The sequence below is a fragment of the Ipomoea triloba genome, chromosome 1 (genome assembly GCF_003576645.1).
Source record: "Ipomoea triloba cultivar NCNSP0323 chromosome 1, ASM357664v1".
Lineage (NCBI taxonomy): Eukaryota > Viridiplantae > Streptophyta > Magnoliopsida > Solanales > Convolvulaceae > Ipomoea > Ipomoea triloba.
Genome location: NC_044916.1, coordinates 14498598 through 14506441, shown reverse-complemented (window position 1 = coordinate 14506441; position 7844 = coordinate 14498598).

The following is a 7844-nucleotide window of genomic DNA, read 5'->3' as shown; positions in this document are numbered from 1 at the left end:
ACTTCACTGTGTCCTTTATCAGATGCAATCTAGCGTGGGCTCGTGCAGCCCCGAGGACTCTGATCCATCAGAGTTTGTGTTCCCCGTTTTAGATTATGACGACTATGTACAGTACCTATAAGATGATGACCCGTTTGCTCCTGGCTATGCTCCAGACCCTCTAGTTCTGGCTTGTACTCCTGACCCCGTTTCCACTCCTGTCTCACCAGTAGTACCTGTTTGGTCTCCTACCCTCGTCGATCCGTGGTGTCCTATGGATGTCATTCAGGCGAGCTATGGGTTTTATCCCATGGAGGTTTTACCTGAGAGTGACCCCCTTGAGTTTGTCGTTCGCTACCCCTATCCGTGGGACACGAGTCCTCCGGAGTATCATGAGGAGTGGATGATGTACATCAACACTTGCAACTTCCTAGACCACATTACCTGGTTCGAGGGTGAGTGGCACCTCGTTTGGGGCACTTATACTGGCCCGATGTACCACTCGTTAGACTAGATAGTGCCTAGGGTGGGAAGTCAAGTCTGGCCTTTTTGTGTATATATCTTTTGTAGCCATGCTAGTTCTAAGATGGCTAGTAAGGTCGGGTCTAGCTCAAACTCTTTTTATGGGCTGTAATTAAACTCTGGTACATTTTAGTAGCTAGCTTAGCTACTCTTTGCTGATGCTACGTATATATATATAAAGTTATGATGGTTATGATGACATGATACAGTTTCTTTATCTTTAGCCTGTGCATCTAGAGTGGACTCTTTCTGTATTTGATTGGGTTCAGTCTAGGTGTGGCGGTAACTACTTCGGATGTACGGTATAGCCGAGCCGGGTGTTACAAGTTGGTATCAGAGCCCTGTTTCGAGTCAGAATCCTAAGTCAAACTTTTCGAGTCAGCTCTAGTTTCGAGTTAACCAAGTTTCGAAGTCAGCTTAGGTTTGTTAAGACCAACCTAAGTCATTGTTACAGCTTGATGAGTACAAGTTCGGAGCGGAGCTGGAATGGAGGCCGAGTAGCATAAGAAGGGGGTATTTCACTTTTACTCTACCGAATCTCACGATTCTGGTCGTTGAACAATATGATCAATATTTGTGTTTCCCTGCATGTGTTTGCTTAAGCTTTTGTAAGTGAGCTTGCTAGCGTAATGCGTTGATTATCATTATGCTGTGTTTGAAACCCTTGCTTAGAGGGTATGATAAAGTGAATGTTAGGAAGTGACGTATAGGACTTGAGTAGGTGCTATATTGACTGCCTAACTAGCTAATTCCGTAAGAACTTCTATACCTCGAGTACTAACTTGGAATTATCGTCCAGCAAATATGCCGCCGAGACGAAATGCGCCTGCGGGTAACAACGATAATATCTCTGCAATGGATCGTATGGCTCAAGCAATGGAGAGAATGGCTGAGTTTATGCTAGCTCAGCAAGGTCAGAACCAAAACCNGGCATGAATGCCGGGCCCGAGGTTCTTGAAAATATTCCAAGAATGCCTTGCACTTATCCAGGGGGAAACTAAGTAAATTTTTCTAACTATGAAAATTTAGTTACTCCGTAACTATGTTGAACAATAAAATGTCACGAATTTTGAACAGTAAAGTGTGTGTTGTTGAACTCTCTATTTTGAGTTAAATGATGGAAATTCTCGGAAATGAAAGTATTATATGCTGATGTTACTCATATACTATGCTATAATTTCTTTTGATGTTAATCTGGTTGCAGGTAGATTTCAACTTATGGGTAAAGCTTACAACTTTCAAATTATTATTATATTTCCAAAACCTTTGTTTACTTTTGAGTGACAATGGATTTCCTTACTTAGCCGTTGTGCTAACTACACTTCACTGTGTCCTTTATCAGATGCAATCTAGCGTGGGCTCGTGCAGCCCCGAGGACTCTGATCCATCAGAGTTTGTGTTCCCCGTTTTAGATTATGACGACTATGTACAGTACCTATAAGATGATGACCCGTTTGCTCCTGGCTATGCTCCAGACCCTCTAGTTCTGGCTTGTACTCCTGACCCCGTTTCCACTCCTGTCTCACCAGTAGTACCTGTTTGGTCTCCTACCCTCGTCGATCCGTGGTGTCCTATGGATGTCATTCAGGCGAGCTATGGGTTTTATCCCATGGAGGTTTTACCTGAGAGTGACCCCCTTGAGTTTGTCGTTCGCTACCCCTATCCGTGGGACACGAGTCCTCCGGAGTATCATGAGGAGTGGATGATGTACATCAACACTTGCAACTTCCTAGACCACATTACCTGGTTCGAGGGTGAGTGGCACCTCGTTTGGGGCACTTATACTGGCCCGATGTACCACTCGTTAGACTAGATAGTGCCTAGGGTGGGAAGTCAAGTCTGGCCTTTTTGTGTATATATCTTTTGTAGCCATGCTAGTTCTAAGATGGCTAGTAAGGTCGGGTCTAGCTCAAACTCTTTTTATGGGCTGTAATTAAACTCTGGTACATTTTAGTAGCTAGCTTAGCTACTCTTTGCTGATGCTACGTATATATATATAAAGTTATGATGGTTATGATGACATGATACAGTTTCTTTATCTTTAGCCTGTGCATCTAGAGTGGACTCTTTCTGTATTTGATTGGGTTCAGTCTAGGTGTGGCGGTAACTACTTCGGATGTACGGTATAGCCGAGCCGGGTGTTACAAGTTGGTATCAGAGCCCTGTTTCGAGTCAGAATCCTAAGTCAAACTTTTCGAGTCAGCTCTAGTTTCGAGTTAACCAAGTTTCGAAGTCAGCTTAGGTTTGTTAAGACCAACCTAAGTCATTGTTACAGCTTGATGAGTACAAGTTCGGAGCGGAGCTGGAATGGAGGCCGAGTAGCATAAGAAGGGGGTATTTCACTTTTACTCTACCGAATCTCACGATTCTGGTCGTTGAACAATATGATCAATATTTGTGTTTCCCTGCATGTGTTTGCTTAAGCTTTTGTAAGTGAGCTTGCTAGCGTAATGCGTTGATTATCATTATGCTGTGTTTGAAACCCTTGCTTAGAGGGTATGATAAAGTGAATGTTAGGAAGTGACGTATAGGACTTGAGTAGGTGCTATATTGACTGCCTAACTAGCTAATTCCGTAAGAACTTCTATACCTCGAGTACTAACTTGGAATTATCGTCCAGCAAATATGCCGCCGAGACGAAATGCGCCTGCGGGTAACAACGATAATATCTCTGCAATGGATCGTATGGCTCAAGCAATGGAGAGAATGGCTGAGTTTATGCTAGCTCAGCAAGGTCAGAACCAAAACCAGGGACAGCCACGCGTGGATTTTGCTAAGGCAATAGCAAACCGACAACCACCGTACTACGCAGGAGAAAAAGATCCGGTGATTTTGGAGGAGTGGATCCGAACGTTCGATAAGTTGCTTAACGCAGTGAATTGTCCTGCGAATCAACGAGTACCTTCTGCAGTCTATTACCTAACAACAGTTGGACCTGATCTCCTGCAAAACCCAACGTTTGGTTGGGAGGAATTCAAGGTGGAATTAAGGGAACAATTCTACACTGAGCGTATTAAATGGATTAAATGTGAGGAGTTCCTACGACTAAAGCAGAAGGGAGCAACTATCCAGGAATATTATGACCAATACGTAGAGCTGATGCGTTTTGCACAAGAGATCGTACCTGACGAGGCAAGTAAGGCAAGAAGATTCGTTCGGGGATTGGACTGGAGCATAAGGGGAATGATCGCACCATTCATGTGCTCTACCTTGAAAGAGGCGTATGATAGAGTCTCGGATCATTATCAAGTGTACTTGGACCAACAGGAAGTCTGCGGCCGAAGTAAGAGGAAAGCTGATGACAAGTCTCGGAAGTTTCTGTCAGGAAACAAGAAGGCCAACCAAGGCAGCTTCAATCCAATACGAGGAAGAGAAGGAGTCAACCAGGGGAACCGTCCTGCTTGCCCAAGATGTGGGAGGAATCATCCCGGAGAAAACTGTCAAGGAATGAAGTTTAGATGCTTCAAGTGTGGTCTCCTTGGGCACAAGTCTTTTCAGTGCCAAAGTCAAGTAGACAGTCCCCAAAAGCCTCAACAGAGTGTGAATCAAGGAAGGAGATTCAATGGGAATGCCGGTCAGAAGATCGCAAGAGCAGAAGACAAGAGGACCAACTCCCAGTCTGTGAATTTGGGAAGACCAGCGAACGCCACATTTGGTTCCAACCACAAGGGAAAGCAAGTGATGGGAGAAAGCAGCGGAGAGAAACAAGGCAGGATTTACGTTGTCAATAGCGCTCAGGCTCAGGCTAGCGACGCCGTAACTGGTACATTCCCCATAAACTCAGTACTCGGATTAGTCCTATTTGATACAGGGGCTACCAATTCATTTATATCCTCTGCGTTCGCTGATAAACTAAAGTTAAGGCCTACTGCTAAGTTAGATTTAAATGTCACAACGGCTTCGGGAGTAGTAGTATCCTGTAAGGATGGCTATGACGATGTTGCTATAGAAATAGCGGGATTTAACTGTCCCGGAAACCTCATTCGTTTTGAACTTGAAGGTTTTAACTGTCCCGGAAACCTCATTCGTTTTGAACTTGAAGGTATCGATGGTCCCGGAAACCTCATTCGTTTTGAACTTGAAGGTATCGATGTAGTACTCGGGATGGATTGGTTGGATAAGTACAAAGCTCGGATCGTGTGTAATGACCGAAAAATTGTCCTGCGAGGACCAAAGGCAAAGAGAATATCCTACCGAGGAATTGGCAAGCAACCCGAGTCAAGGTTGTTGACGATGGAGAAATTAAAGAAGTACGTTCGCGAGGGATGCGAAGCGTATCTTTGCTTGGTGCAAGACGCCGAAATAGAAGAACTCGAGATTGACCGAATTCCAATTGTATGTGAATTTCCTGACGTATTCTCCGATGATCTCACGGAAATGCCACCGGAAAGGGAAGTGGAATTCACAATCGATCTCGTACCAGGAACCTGACCTATCTCGAAAGCGCCTTATTGGATGGCACCCAAAGAGATGGAGGAGCTGAAAGCACAATTGGCGGAATTGTTGGAAAAGGGATTTATTAGGCCAAGCGTATCGCCTTGGGGCGCACCGGTACTGTTTGTTAAGAAGAAGGATGGGAGTCTTAGACTGTGCATTGATTATAGGGAACTCAATCGAGTCACAGTAAAGAACAAGTACCTGTTGCCCAGGATCGATGACCTATTTGATCAACTGAAAGGAGCGGGCGTATTCTCGAAGATTGACCTATGGTCAGGGTATCACCAAGTGCGAGTAGCGAAAGAGGATGTGCCTAAAACGGCATTTCGAATGAGATATAGGCACTATGAATTCACGGTCATGCCATTCGGAGTGACTAACGCCCCATGGACCTTTATGGATTTGATGAACCGAATTTTTCTTCCGTACCTGGATAAATTTGTCGTCGCTTTCATAGATGACATCTTGGTCTACTCTAAGACACCGGAGGAACACGAGGAACATCTCAGGACAGTGTTACGGACACTGAGGGAAAGGAAACTTTTCGCAAAGCTTTCAAAATGCGAATTTTGGAGGAGAGAAGTCGCATTTCTTGGTCATGTAATCACCAAGGAAGGAATAAGGGTAGATCCAGCCAAGATACGAGCTGTAATTGAATGGGAAGTGCCCAAATCAGTTACGGAAGTCTGCAGTTTCTTAGGATTGGCGGGTTATTACTGAAGGTTTGTTCAGGACTTCTCAAGGATAGCAAGACCACTGACGAACTTGCTCAAAAAGACGACCAAGTATAGTTGGAACGAAGAATGCGAGCAGGCATTCCATGAGCTTAAGAAGAGGTTGACAACCGCTCCAGTGTTAACTCTACCTGTTGGAACGGAAGGTTATGAGTTGTACACTGATGCGTCTCACAAAGGACAAGGATGCGTCCTAATGCAAGATGGAAGGGTGATAGCATATGCTTCTCGACAATTAAAACCTCATGAAGCTAACTACCCGACACATGACTTGGAACTGGCAGCAGTGGTATTCGCTCTCAAAATTTGGCGACACTACCTCTATGGAGTCTCATGCAAAATTTATACAGATCACAAGAGTTTAAAGTATATATTCACTCAGAGGGATCTCAATTTAAGACAAAGGAGATGGTTGGAGTTGATTAAAGACTATGACTTGGAAATTCAATATCACGAGGGTAAAGCAAACAAAGTAGCTGATGCCTTGAGTCGAAAGACAAACCATGCTCTTTGAATATTACCCGAGCAGTTATGTAAAGAGTTTCAAGAACTCAATCTGGAAGTAAAGATGTGCGGTCAAGTGGAACAAGAAAAGAAATTATATTACCTGTCGGCCACTCCAACCCTATTTGAGGAAATCAAACAAGCACAAGAAGAGGACAATTGGGTGGAGAACATCAAGGAGAAGATGGTTGATGGAAAACATGGACCATTTGAACTACACCCGGATGGGAGTGTAAGATTCCAAGGTAGGTGGATAATACCTAAAGGGTGTAAGAAGATAATGGAGCAAATAATGAAAGAAGGCCATTACATACCTTATTCAGTTCATCCTGGTGGAGATAAATTGTATAAGGATTTGAAACAAAACTTTTGCTGGTCGGGCATGAAGAAGGATGTAGCTGAATTTGTGGCTAGATGTTTGAACTGTCAAAAGGTCAAGGCAGAAAGAAGTAAACCAAAGGGATTATTGCAACCATTAGAGATTCCGCAGTGGAAATGGGACTCAATCTCTATGGATTTCGTGGGAGGATTGCCTAGAACCAAGACTGGAAACAATCAAGTGTGGGTCATTGTCGATCGACTGACCAAGAAAGCAAGATTTCATCCCAATGAACAAAACATGGTCAATGGAAAAGTTGGCAAGAGCCTATATTAAGCACGTGGTTAAACACCACGGGGTAGCGCAAGATATCGTTTCAGACAGAGACTCACGATTTCTATCACGTTTTTGGGAAGCGTTAGACAGAGACTCACGATTTCTATCACGTTTTTGGGAAGCGTTACAAATGGCAATGGGCACTCAACTCAAACTGAGTACGGCTTTTCACCCTGCAATGGGCACTCAACTCAAACTGAGTACGGCTTTTCACCCTGCCACTGGCACTCAACTCAAACTGAGTACGGCTTTTCACCCTGCCACTGATGCTCAACTCAAACTGAGTACGGCTTTTCACCCTGCCACTGATGGTCAAACGGAGCGAACAATACAAACGTTGGAAGATATGCTCAGAGGTTGTGTGCTAGATTTCCAAGGTTCATGGGACGAACAGTTGAATTTAATAGAATTTTCCTATAACAACAGCCACCATGCGAGTAATTTAATAGAATTTTCCTATAACAACAGCCACCATGCGAGTATAGGAATGGCTCCTTATGATAACAACAGCCACCATGCGAGTATAGGAATGGCTCCTTATGAGGCATTATATGGGCGGAAATGTCGAGGAATGGCTCCTTATGAGGCATTATATGGGCGGAAATGTCGAAGTCCTCTGTGCTGGAGCGACAAAAGCGATATCGTTACACTTGGACCTCAGTACTTACAAGAGACTATTGAGGCAATCAAGATAATTCGAGAGAGGATGAAAGTCGCGCAGGATCGACAAAAGTTGTATGCCGATTTGAAGCGACAATTCGTCGAATATCAAGTTGGGGAGAAGGTGTTACTGAAAGTCTCACCCACTAAAGGAGTCAGAAGGTTTGGGAAGAAAGGAAAGTTGTGTAACACCCCAATTTTCAACTCTTACATTTATTACAAATCAGTATTCATATGCTGCGGAAGCTTACATCTTATCAGCAGAAAACTGGGTGCTACCGCCACACCTAGAGTGAATTCTATCACCTCTTTGACAAACTCCACTCTAAGTGCACAGGCTAAACTTACAACAT